Source organism: Triticum dicoccoides, chromosome 5A, assembly GCF_002162155.2.
Source record: "Triticum dicoccoides isolate Atlit2015 ecotype Zavitan chromosome 5A, WEW_v2.0, whole genome shotgun sequence".
Classification (NCBI taxonomy): Eukaryota; Viridiplantae; Streptophyta; class Magnoliopsida; order Poales; family Poaceae; genus Triticum; species Triticum dicoccoides.
In genome coordinates this window covers 187,378,694-187,392,937 of record NC_041388.1, presented here as the reverse complement: position 1 = coordinate 187,392,937, position 14,244 = coordinate 187,378,694, and positions in this window count along the sequence as shown.

Here is a 14,244-nt window from a genome sequence, read left to right as displayed (position 1 = left end):
ACTCCAGCGCGCACTACACCAACCTTCGCGCCCACTCCTGTACGTGTTGCTCCGCCCCTGGCAACCACTCCGCCCGCTCTGCGCAACACTACACGTATGGAGCCCGTTAGCGAGGAGGAAGTCGAGTCCCCAACCTCGCTACGCCTCGCCCTCGGCAGGGCAAGGGAGATCGTCAACATCTCTGCCTGAGTACGCTTAGCTGCCATGTATTGTACCGCTTTGTAAGATATGTGCATAGGTTGTGAGAAGTAGCCTGTTTGCGCATCATGTAGGATCTGGAGAAGTGCACTAGCCTTAATAACATGTCAGGATTATGTACACATATCCTGAGTGATGTACTGTATAATTATCGCCCGCGTGTAAGATATGTAATGAGCAGTCCTTCTCCGTGCGCAAGTCGATTTGTTTTTTTCTTAAGTAAGCTTGGGTATTTAATAATATCCGCCAGCTTTATGCATTTTATGGATTTGTTTTTGCGACTTTTTCCGCTTTTCTTATGGGTTTTACAAAATATATCCCCAGAGTGAAAAATGTCTCGTCCTTGGACTCGCTCCATGCCAATTCCATCAGAGGAAAATTATGATGCACAACCCAGCAATGAGTTCACTCAGGGATAGTCTAGCCAACCAGGCAATGAATTGGCACTTTCAAAAATGTGCCGCCTTTATGAACAGAGTCAGCAACAACATCGCTAGATGATGAACCAAGTCATCAACATGGGGAATCATCATGGACAGTATCAGCAACATTCCAAGTTATCTGAGGTACAGAAGACACGTCCTCAAACATTTTCTCACACTGACAAACCTCTTGAAGCCGAGGACTGGCTTCGAGATATGGAGAGGAAATTAATTATTGCAAAATGTTCAGATCTCGAGAAAGTACTATATGCTCCACACTATCTCACAGGAGCAGCCGCATCGTGGTGGGAGAATTTTCTGCACATGCATCCCAACAAAAATGACATAACCTGGGATGATTTCAAGGAAGGTTTCCATGGTGCACATATTCCTAAGAGTATTATGAAAATCAAGAAGAGAGAATTTGATAACCTCAAACAAAGGAACATGACAGTGTCAGATTACAACAGTTAATTTACCCTATTATCCCGCTACGCCAATGAGGAGCGTATGACTGAAATCAAGAAGATGGAGAAATTCCTTGACGGTCTAGCGCCCACACTTAAATGCCAACTGGTCGTGCACACTTTTCCTGATTTTAAAACGCTGGTGGACAAGGCCATTACTCTGGAAAATGAGAGACGCAGTCTGGAAGATATCCGCAAGCGAAAAAGGGACCAGACTAATCACACTCGCAATCACCGAAGCAAGATAGATTTTAAAAGGGGTGGGACACCCAAATTCTCATCCAATGTCTCACGCCCAATCAAAAATTTTCATGCAAGGGACAAGGAATTCACCTATCGCCCCGGCGTTACCTGTTACGCTTGTGGAGAAGAAGGGCATTATGCCAAACAGTGCCCCAAGCCAAGGAACTCAACCCCAAAGCCGAACAACGGCGGCAATAATTCAGCGCCCAAACAAAACAATTTCAATCCCAACAACAACCACAGGAAGGGTCATCTGAACCACGTAACCAAAGAGGAGGCACAAAATGCTCCGGATATCGTACTCGGTACGTTTCCTGTCAACACAATACCTGCAATGGTTTTGTTTGATTCTGGAGCTTCTCACTCTTTTATCTCGAAAAGTTTTGCTTTGCAAAATAATTTTTCGATGCTTCCTTTGGAGAAATCCCTAATAATCAAGTCCCCCGGGATTCAGCAAGTTTCTCAGAATTACTGTCAGAATGTGGTCATTGAGTTTGAAGGATTGGAATTTTACGCAAATCTTATTATATTGGAAAATAAAGGACTGGATGTCATCTTAGGGATGGATTGGCTAACCACCAATAAAGGTTTTATCGACTGTTTCAACAGGACAGTGATTCTCACACACCACCAAGGGAAGACAATAAGAGTATCAGCCAAGGAAGGAACAAGACCCCGGCAACCGAGATTAAATAAGGTGGACGTTTCTGAGCTAAACAAGGTTCCAGTAGTGTGTGAATTTCCAGATGTATTCCCTGAAGAGCTGCCAGGCATGCCACCAGATCGAGAAATAGAATTCCGCATTGAGCTAGCGCCAGGAACCACCCCCATATACAAGAAACCATACAGAATGGCACCATCCGAGTTGATCGAATTGAAGAAGCAAATAAAGGAATTACTGGATAAAGGATACATTCGGGCCAGCTCCTCACCTTGGGGATCACCAATTTTATTTGCCAAAAAGAAGGATGGAATGCTGAGATTGTGTATCGACTATCGAGCACTTAACATGGTCACAGTCAAAAACAAATACCCGATGCCAAGGATAAACGATTTGTTTGATCAACTTGCTCAGGCCAAGGTATTCTCAAAAATCGACTTAAGGTCAGGGTACCATCAATTGAAGGTATGAACGGAAGATATCCCCAAAACAGCCTTCACCTCCAGATATGGGCTGTACGAATTCACAGTGATGCCATTTGGATTGACTAACGCCCCGGCATATTTTGTTCACCTCATGAACAAAGTATTTATGAAGTTTATGGACAAATTCGTCGTAGTATTCATCGACGATATTCTGGTATACTCCAAAACACCAGAAGAGCACGCAGAACATCTCAGGATTGTACTAGGAGAGCTAAGGAAACACCAATTGTATGCCAAGTTCAGCAAGTGCGAATTTTGGCTAAGACAAGTAGGTTTTCTAGGCCACGTGCTGACCCAAGACGGTATAGCGGTGGACCCAGAGAAAGTCAAGGCCGTACTTGACTGGAAGTCACCAGCCAGCGTAACAGACATACGAAGTTTCTTGGGAATGGCAGGATATTACCGCAGATTTATTGAAGGATTTTCCACCATATCCAAGCCTATGACACAGTTACTCAAGAAAGATAAGAAGTTTGAATGGACAGAAGCCTGCGAGAAAAGTTTCCAAGAGCTGAAACGGAAATTAACAATAGCACCAGTATTAATTGTACCCGATATACACAAGAATTTTGAAGTATTTTGTGACGCATCCAGAAAGGGTCTCGGATGCGTGTTGATGCAAGAAGGCAAGGTTGTCGCCTACGCTTCAAGGCAACTTCGCAAACACGAGGAAAATTATCCCACTCATGATTTAGAAATGGCAGCAGTTATTCATGCACTCAAGGAATGGAGGCATTTTCTACTTGGAAATCGATGTGAGATATATACGGATCACAAAAGCCTCAAATACATTTTTACGCAGCCAGAACTAAATTTACAGCAACGCCGCTGGTTAGAATTGGTAAAGGATTATGATGTGGGTATCCATTACCATCCAGGGAAAGCAAACGTAGTGGCCGATGCCCTGAGTCGGAACCCCAGCTCCAACGGGAACTATCTGCACAGCTTGAGGCCCGAATTCCATCAAGAATTTGTCAAGCTCAACTTGATAATGGTAGCAGAAGGCACCATATCAAACTTGGAAATACAACCACACCTTGTGGAGAAAATTAAAGAGGCTCAGTCCGGTCACCCCAGCATTGAAGGAATTAAAAGGAAGTTGAGTATGGGCAAGGCCTCGGAATTCGTCATAGACAATGAAGGAATATTATGGTACGGAGAAAGGCTATGCGTGCCAAACATAGAAGACCTTAAACAGCAAGTTTTAACTGAAGCACACACCACTCCATATTCGATCCACCCTGGAGGAACCAAAATGTATAAGGATATTTAGGAAAGATTTTGGTGGCACGGTATGAAGAGGGACATAGCCGCTTTCATTGCATGTTGCGACTCATGTCAACGCATAAAAGCTGAACATCAGAGACCAGCCGGACTACTGCAACCTAAAAAAATACCTGAGTGGAAATGGGATGAAATAGGGATGGATTTTATTGTCGGATTACCTCGGTCACGACACGGAAATGATGCCATATGGGTCATCACTGACAGGTTGACCAAAGTAGCACACTTTATTCCAGTAAAGACAACCTACACCACTCAGAGACTTGCCAGGATTTATCTTTCCCGCATAGTCTGTCTGCACGGTGTCCCGAAGACTATAATTTCCGACAGAGGCACTCAGTTCGTCTCAAGATTTTGGGAGCAATTACAACAGGCTCTGGGAACCCAACTAGCCTTCAGTACCGCATACCATCCACAGACTGATGGACAAACAGAACGCGTAAACCAGGTTTTAGAAGACATGCTGAGAGCATGTGTCCTCACCTATGGAACCAGTTGGGAGGACAGCCTGCCATATGCTGAGTTCGCATACAACAACAGTTACCAGACCAGCCTGCAAATGGCTCCTTTCGAAGCCCTATACGGAAGGAGATGTCGTACCCCGTTAAATTGGTCAGAGACCGGAGACAGCCGCATCTTCGGACCAGATATGCTCAGAGAAGCCGAAGAAAAAGTCAAGCTAATCAGGGACCGACTTAAGACCGCTCAAAGTCGACAGAAAAGTTATTATGACCAGAAACATCGTAGGGTCAGCTTCGAACCCGGTGAATTCGTATACTTGAGAGTATCCCCGATGAGAGGATTGCAACGGTTTAAGATTAAAGGAAAATTAGCACCAAGATTCATTGGACCATTTTGCATAGTGGCACGAAGAGGCACTGTAGCCTACCAGCTAGACTTACCCGAAGACTTGTCCGACATTCACGACGTGTTCCACGTCTCTCAGTTAAGGAAGTGCGTAAGCAACCCAGAGAAACATGTAGCTCATGAGAACATTGACGTACAGCCAGACCTCACTTATCGAGAACGTCCCATAAGAATATTAGAGGAGTCTGAAAGGAGGACCCGACAGAAAACCATCAAGTTTTTCAAAGTCCAGTGGAGCAATCACACCGACAGTGAAGCAACTTGGGAAAGCGAGGATTTTCTTCGAACAGAGCATCCACACTTATTTAAGGATCAGCTGAAATCTCGGGGACGAGATTTTTCCTAAGGGGGTAGGTGTGTTGTGACACTCCAAAAATTTTTATTTGGTTTTTTATCAAAAAGCTTTGTGGTTTTGAGGAGAGACTTTTGTTCTTTTAATTTTTTTTCTTCTTTCTCAGAAAAACCTTCTCTTAAAAACCTCTTTTTGCCTTGGCAGGGATTTTATTTCTTTCAAACTTTGGTGGTTGATCTTTTGAAAACTTCTTCTCTGTTGGTTCTCTCTCAAAATTATTTTTGGAGTTTAATCTTTTTTTTTTAAAAAGAAACCCCATGAAAATTTGGGATTTTCATATCTTTGAAGCCACCCTTGGCTTTGTATTTTTGCCCATGATATAAAACCCCTCCAAAACCTCCCCTCCCCCTTGTGATCAACCTAAATCATCTGTCCCAACTAATCCAAACTGGTTTTGGATTTTTATTCTAATTATTTTTCCCCAAATTCAATTCTGAATTTTTTTTGGAGCCTGAGAGATTTTCAAAGCAAGTGCCCTATTGCATTTGAGTTTTAACCTCAAACCAATTCTCCTGGATTGTCCTTAGCATCCATAACCCAGAACCATCTTGATCCACTCCTCCTCTTTTCAAGATTTTCAAAATTTAGTCTCTGCAAGTTTGGACCAGATTTGCCAAATTTGGTGAAATTCATATCTACACTCCTCCAAAAATTCCACCAAAAATCATACAACCTACTTGAGCAAGGAGAAGCCACTCCACCAAAAATCAGCTCAAGGAAAAAATCACCAGAGGCCATTTTCATTTGATCGAACACCTTGTGGGCACTGTTACTGTTCAAAGTTCAGAAATTCAGTTTCAGTGTCATCTTCAGTTTCGACAGTTTCAGTCACGCGGCCACAGTGCACTTGGCACGTTGCTCGCGGCCTCGCTTGCTTGTCCGAAGCCTCACACGCGCACTTGGCGCGACCCTGGCGTCGGTGGTGCCCTGGCCCGCCTGCGCCGGCGTGTCTTGCGGCGGCCGGCTCCCCGTAACGGCCGACAGGGAGGAGAACGGCGGCGCAACGCCGTTCGGCACCGCCCAAATCTTCTCGTGGCTCCGCGTGGCCTTCTCCGTGCCAGCGCACGCATGCGGCACCATCGCCGTGGCGTAGCACGCACGGAGCGCGCTCTCTGCCGCCGACGGGCCCGCGCCACCCTGTTCCGTCGAGCTCGACCCAAACGCCCAAACCCCGGCCAGCTTAGCACAAAAATGGACCCTTTGAACCTCCGTGATGACGCTCGACTCCCTAACCACCCCGACCGAGCACTGCGCCACCGTAATCGCTCGCCGGAAATCTCCGTTCACGGCAACCGCCTCGGACCGCCTATATAAAGGGGTCCCGAGCTCACTCTCGTGCACGCAGCACCCCCACTACTCACCAACACCCCGCCAGGCCACTGGGAGGACCTCGAGGAGGTCTCCTTCCCCGGCTCCGGCCACCCCGATCCGCCTCGGCCTCCAGCTCGATTCACTTCGGTGAGGCCACCTCCGGCGCCCAAACCTCGTCCGTAGCCCTCTCTTGCACCCAGTAGTCTAACCCCCACCTCAATTTGATCTTTGCAGCCCTCTCCGACGAGCTCCATCCACGCCCGAACCACCGTCCGCCAGAGTTGAGACCGCCGTCGACGTGGTCCTCACCGGCGACCAACACCACCCCCCACCGCTGCGGAAGGACACGGTGAGCACATTGGTAACCTCTGATCCCCATGCCTCGCCGTGGATCGCCGCCGGCGACCTCAGCAGCTCTCGGGCGCCAACGAGCCTCGTCCCTCCCATTTGAATATTTAAACATGACAAGTGGGACCCGCTGTCAGCCTCTCTGTCCTTTCTAAACGAAGCGTTATCTGAAAACGCCTTCTGCCAAATACGTTTTCTCTTCGGGCTGGCGTAATCGCTACCGAAGCGTTTTCTGCTTTTATAAACTAGCCCCTGGAAATCTTCTGTTTCATTACAGATAAGTCCCTGGACAAAAACCCTTATAACTTTTAATCAGAAAAGTATTTTTGATTGATTCTTTTTCTGTTCTCTTTAAAATTTTGTCTAGTTTTTTATCAGATTTATTTGAAAAATATTTAGTTTACCTTCTGTACTCTCCTTGGTATTTACGTTAGCGCATGTATTTTCTTTAAACCGTAGATACCGAAGGAGGTGACGGAGGCGCGAACTTCATCGAGCTAGGCTCCGACTACTCTGAACCAGGCAAGCATGTTTGAACTTTTGATATGATGAGTGTCTCGGCATGTTTTGCATTTAGTTAGTTTCATGGCATGTTGGTAAGCATACCGATGAACGTTATTTTATGTGATAACGAGGTGAGTGAGTTCAATGATCCATACGTGGATGAATGTGAATATGAATGGCCATGTGTTGGTATGAGGATGGGTACGATGGCAGTGTTGTAGCATGCCAGTCTTACGCCAGACTATGTGACTTCAGTGTCAAACCATTTCGGTCCAGTACCTATCATTTCCTTCCTTGTACTACCACATGTTTTCCGCAAGGAATATGGTTTAGTAAGTTGCAAACCACTTTCGTGGTACACACCAAAGAGGAGAGGCCGTGATGATGGTTCCATGGCCCTGGATTAAAGCCAGTCATCCGGTCAGGGGGCATGGGTGTTTCCGGTTGGGACCGAGAGGGGGGCACCCCTTAGAGCGCGCGTATATAAATTTGATCCCATGCTATTCGAGATTGTGATCTCCCCGTCTCAAAAGTTTTTCTTGGACGATGACTAGGGTGATTCCTAGCATCGAGAGGTAGGATGGGTGTGTACCGGTTAGTTGTGTTTTCTCCCGAAATACCATAAACGGAACTAGTCCTTCGGGACTACGGAAATCCGTTGACTGTGGGAAAATTTTTGTACAAACTCTGCAGAGTCATATATTCCTCCAAATCATCTCTTCCATGTCAAGTTCGTTACATCTGATCCTAATCAATTGTCAGCTTTGATGATAGAGACTCCGGTGAATCGCATGAGTGCTAAGTCCGATTGAATGATTATCCTTGTGGATGGACTAACCCGTTTATTCTCATGGTGTGAATGTTTATTATGAGTATTGTTTACTGGTGAATTTAAAGCCCTTTATGTGATGTCGCTCAGACGTCCGACTGTGGCATTTCTTTTAAAGCCCTTTTTGTGATGTCGCTCAGACGTCCGACTGTGGCATTTCTTTTAAAGCCCTTTTTGTGATGTCGCTCAGACGTCCGACTGTGGTATTTCTTTTAAAGCCCTTTCTGCGATGTCGCTCAGACGTCCGACTGTGGCATTTCTTTTAAAAGCCCTTTACGCGATGTCGCTCAGATGTCCGACTGTGGCATTTCTTTTAAATCCCTTTATGTGGTGTCGCTAAGATGCCCGACTGTGGCATCATTTCCTTATTTGCATTTGTTCACCTTTCGAGGCGTCGTTTCAGACACTCGATCGGTCCTTATTTATGTCTGTGGAATTTCAGGCGGACTACCGCCGTTTTCCCTTTTTACTTACCCGTTATGCCAATTTTATTTATTGTGCATTAAGGAATTAATCATGTTGCATCCATGCATGCATTTGTTATATCTTACGTCCGAACTGTCTTGCGAGTACTTTCAAAGTACTCACTGGCTTGTTGATTTGGCCAGATGCTGATGAAGGCGATCTCATGGATGAAGAGTTCGATAGCGAGTCCGACACTTAGAGGAGTCCCAGTCAGTCTCGTGCGACCCTGGATTTGGCCACTGTTTTATAACCGCTTCCGCTACCAAATAAATTTATCGAGCCTCACCTCGACGTTCGATGAAATGATATCATTAGAGTCTTGTATTTCCCTTCCCGCTGTGCTTTTCCACCACCAACCTATCCATGAGTCAGTAGTATGTCTCCACACCACTGTGTCCTGTCCGCCATTATGTATGATTATTGGCGTGCTTGTAATAATTTGGTTGAGCGACCGCAGTTCAACCCTGTAATATATTTTATGCTACTGGCTTATTGTATCAAGAAATTGTCTACCAGTGAGGAGGATTTCTCTCATACTGGACTCAAAAGACTGGTTTATCAATAAATATTTTTATTGGAAAACCGGTCGTGACAGCGAGGTACCCCTGCCTTGATCTCTCCGCCTCCTCACGAGCCTGCCTCGGAGGAAGCTTTCTGTCGTCCGCCCCGCGAGGCTTGGCCCGTCATGAGGGTCTTGAGCTTGAGCTGATGAAGATGGGCCACGCTAGGCCCCCACTTGAGCCACGCCGCAGGCCGCATGCAGGCAAGTCTGGGGACCCCCGTTCCCAGAACACCGATAGATTCTATTTGAGAATAGGAGTATTAAATATGCAGAGGCATTTAGTATGCAATGTTGAATAATAATTTTGGTGATTTTCTCCAGTAGAGAATGATAAGGTTTTGCATTGATTTATACTAACTTATCTCACGAGTTCTTGTTGAGTTTTGTGTGGATAAAGTTTCTGATATTTAGGAAAACCGTGATATGAGAGGAATTAAGGAGACACAAATGCTCAAGCTTGGGGATGCCCAATGCACCCCAAGATAATATTTCATGAAGTCTCAAGAATCTAAGCTTGGGGATGCCCCGGTAGGCATCCCACCTTTCTTCTTGAACAATTATCGGTTAGTATCGGTTAAGCCTAAGTTTTTGCTTCTTCACTTGAGTTGTGCTATTCTTGGAATGTGATTTTGTCTTGTTTTCCTTGCTTTTTTTAATAAAATACTTAGATCTGAAAGTTTTTAAATAAGAGAGAGTCCTCAAATAGCTACCCATTTACTTAACTACTCGTTTGATCTTCACTTATATCTTTTTGGAGTAGCTTGTCATTTACTCTTGTGCTTCACTTATATCCTATGAGTAAATTGTTGAATAAATATATGTTCATATCATGCCTAGTGCTAGTTTCACATTGGGTTTAGAAAGTGAAATCTTTTGAATCTTGACAATCACAATATTGGCCATACAAGCAATTCCTAAATGATTACTATAAGGAAGAGAACTTTTACATGCAAATACACTATCTTGGAAATCTTTTGTGCTTGTGAGCCCCCATCAAAATATTATATGCCAAAATTGTTGATGTTCGACAAGGAATACAACGTAATGGTTTATGTTTGTTCGTATTCACATAGAAGTTATATTGTCATAGATCCTTCAACATGTGGTTCTTGCCTCCCATCTTTGCTAGCCAAAAATTCCGCACCAAGTAGAGATACTACTTGTGCATCCAAAAACCGTTGAACCCAAATCTTATTTTCAAGAGTCCACCATACCTACCTAAGGATTGAGCAAGATCCTTCAAGCAAGTTGTCATCGGTGCAACAAGGCAATAAAAATTGCTTCTAAAAGTGTTAGATCATTTAGTGTAAGAGAAAATTGAGCGTGTACGAACTTGTGATGGCAAAGAATAAAAGCGATAGACTTCATAATAAAGGTTGCTATCATAAGGGGCAATATAACGTGACGTTCTTTTGCACTAAGGGATTGAGCATACAAACAAAAAGCGCATGGCAACCTCTTCTTCCCTCTGCGAAGGTCCTACATTTTACTTTTATGTATTTACTTTCATGCAATAGTCAAAGTTTTATTTTTCTCTTTTGGCAAGCACCATTTGGTGAGGAAAGATCTAGGAACATATATCCAGTTGGATACGGGTAGCATGAGTTATTATTGTTGACATCACCCTTGAGGTGAATACGTTGGGAGGCAAAATTATAAGCCCCTATCTTTCTATGTGTTCGGTTGAAACGTTTTGCTCATGTGTATGCAGTGAGTGTTAGGAATCATAGAAGACTGTATTATGGTTGAGTATGTGGAGCTCTTACTTAAACTCTGTTGAATAAGTTGAATTACAATTGCTTGGCGACTGAGAACATAGGTTGTTGAGTTTCAAGAGAATTCGTTGTTTGAAATTGTCATTGATCAAACTTGTGCACTTTGCCAACATTCACACTTCATAAATTATTTCTTTCATCATTTACCTACTCGAGGACGAGTAGGAATTAAGCTTGGGGATGCTGACACATCTCCAATGTATCTATAATTTATTAAGTATTCATTCTGTTATATTATCATTCTTAGATGTTTACAATCATTTTATAGCAACTTTATATCATTTTTGGGGACTAACCTATTGACCCAGTGCCAGTTGCTATTTTTGCTTGTTTTTTACATCGCAGGAAATCAATATCAAACGGAGTCCAAACACCGTGAAACTTTTTATGGATTTTTTATGGACCAGAAGACATCCAGTGGTCGAGAGAAGCACCTAGGTGGTGCCCTGAGGGGGGCACAACCCACCCGGGCGCGCCTGGGCCCCAGGCGTGCCTAGATGTGTTGTGCCCACCTTGTGGCCTCTCGTACCCCCTCTTCGCCCTATAAATCGTCAAATATTCCAAAAACCCTCGGGGTAACCCTAGATTAGAAGTTCCGCCACTGTAAGGCTCTGTAGCCACGAGAAATCAATCTATACCCCATTTTGGCACCTTGCCGGAGGAGGGAATCATCACCGATGGCCATCTTCATCATCCTGGCGGCCACCACGATGAGGAGGGAGTAGTCCACCCTCAGGGTTGAGTGTTTGTACCAGTAGATATTTGTTTAATCTCTCTCTCTCTCTCATGTTCTTGAGATGTCACGACCTTGATGTATCGCGGGCTTTGTTAATATAGTCGAATCATATGGTGTTTTCCCCTCTCTATCTTGCTGTGATGAATTGAGTTTTTCCCTTTGAGATTTTGTTGTTATCGGATTGAATACTTTTATGGATTTGAGAGCACTTGATATATGTCTTGCATATGAATACTCGTTGTGACAATGGGGTATATATCATATTGATTCACTTGATATGTTTTTTGGCACTCTACTTGCAGATTCCCATGGTGACATTGGGGCAATCTATGCATAGGGGTTGATGCACGTTCTTGTCTTTGTTTCTCTGGTAGAAATCTTGGGGCACTCTTTGAGGTTCATTGTGTTGGATTGAGTATTATGAATCTGAAATTATTTGGTGTTATTTTAGTACGAACTCTTGGATAGATCAATCGAAAAGAATAGCTTCAAGGTGGTGTCGTACCCTACAAACGTTATCTTCATATGTTCTCCGATAGATAGAACTTTGGAGTGACTCTTCATTGCACGTTGAGGGATGGTTGTAGCGATCCGACCTCAGACGGTCAAATCCCTGTGCTTCAGTGTCATCCCTGGATCGGTAATGCTGACACACATAGTACTTGAATGGATTTATAACAGAGTGGCAATCACACACTTATTACATCGATAGTCTCAATAGAGAACTTATTACCATAAATATGGCTTAAGGCCTTCTAAATAAGATAACAGCGGAAGGCTTGGAAGATAAAGTGAGTTCATCAACTCCAACGGCATAGCTGAGTGCACGACAAATGACCTAGTGCACCTTACTCTTCGTCTGAAAAGTCTGCAACATGATATGTTGCAGCCCGGAAACGGGTCAGCACATGGAATATGCTGGCAATATAACACATTAGAGCAATGAACAGAATAAATGCTATCACTACATGCATATATGGCTGGTGGAGGCTCTATGGTTATAATGTTTTGCGAAAAGCCAATTTTCCCTACAACAAAGGAATATATTTTTACTTAACTATCATGGTAGTTGAAACATTGAGAAGGTACCCCCATCTCAATCCCAATTAAAAGTAATTATCAACCCAACAAATTAAATTAGAGTCTTGAGATCAACATGATAATCCAAGAACCAGATACTCAAGTTGTCCATAACCGGGGACACGGCTAACCATGATTAGTTTGTACACTCTGCAGACGTTTGCACACTTTTCGCCACAAGTCTCGATCTCCCCCGTTAGATTTCTCGCACGACATGGTGTTTGAGAAATGGATGACCGATACATAGTCTCTCAGATGCATTAAGTCTAACCCCGGGTAGATAGTACCAACCTACATCCCCTACATCTGCTAGCCTGCCACTAGAAGAGGTCATGCAACCTACTCAACTATGCTAGAGCCCATAATAGCTTGTGACTGCACACGGAAGTTTCTAGCATGAATAATCTTATGATCCCTTTGAGCCTGGGTGGCGGACCATAGGAGGATCACACGGTATAACCTCGGGATCTCCTAGGACAACACTGGTATAACCCTAGGTGCCCAAACCAACAATCCACCAAGATTTGTATTAGAGTTGCCACCTTAAGTTGAACCATTAATTAACAATCCCACATCTGTCATGGATACTCTCAAACCCAATCCTCGTCTACGAGCATAGCATAGCAACATAAGCTTGACATAGAGTAACTCCCAAGGGTTTGAAAATAAAACAGGTAATAGGTTCTACCTCATCATTTACTTCCCAATACCCACATGTTATCGACTCCTAACCATGAAATGTTTGAGGGTTGTAACTAATGCATAAAAACTAGGAATGAAAAGAGTATGATCGATGAGGGAGTCCTGGATTAGGGGGTCTCCGGACAGCCGGACTGTCACATCCTAGTTAGCCATGCATTAGAGTGTTGCATCATGTTTACTTCTTCATCAGAAACTTGAAATGGGGATGACAGAACCCCCAGTCCCCTCTGAAACCAACTAAGGTTTACTAAAAACTTTTTCAATGAACCTGAAATGCCCTTCTAAAATGCCCATCATTTTTGTCTTGGTTCAGAACCTCTGCCAAAAGTGGTGCACATTTTCCTAGGCCATCCTAGGGTTTTTGAATTAATTCATAAATATTTGAATTTGGGCATTTAAAATTATATAAAATATTTAAATGCTCAAATACCTCCAAACTAAAATGTTTCATGTTGGAAATAATCCAATTATGGACCAGGAGTGATTTGGTGATTTTTGAAGTTGCCTAGGTATTTTATTAAATTCAACAAAGTTGCAGATATATTAAATAAAAAACAGAAACAGAAAAAAAGGGGAAAGCTTACCTGGCGCCTGCCCCCGGCCCACCTGCCGGCCCAGCCCAGCACCGCTCCAGCGAGCTGCTTGCCGGCCAGGCAGGCAGGCAGGTGCCCGACGGAGACCGCGGCGTGCGCCACGCACCTGCTCGCCGCCTCGCCGTTCCCCTCGCCAGGTGACGTCGTGGATCGGCCTCCCTCTCTCCCCCGAACCCCCCAGACACCCCCTCTCCTCTCCAGCTCCTCCCCCTCGCATGCCCCAGCCATGGCCGACGCCATCGCCGCCACCCCCTCGCCGTAGCCACGCCCTCCGTCCACCCCACGCCGTGCCACCGTGTCCAGGAGCTCCGCCGCTGTCCACTTCATCGAGCAGCCGAGCCCCGAGCGCTCGCAACGCCC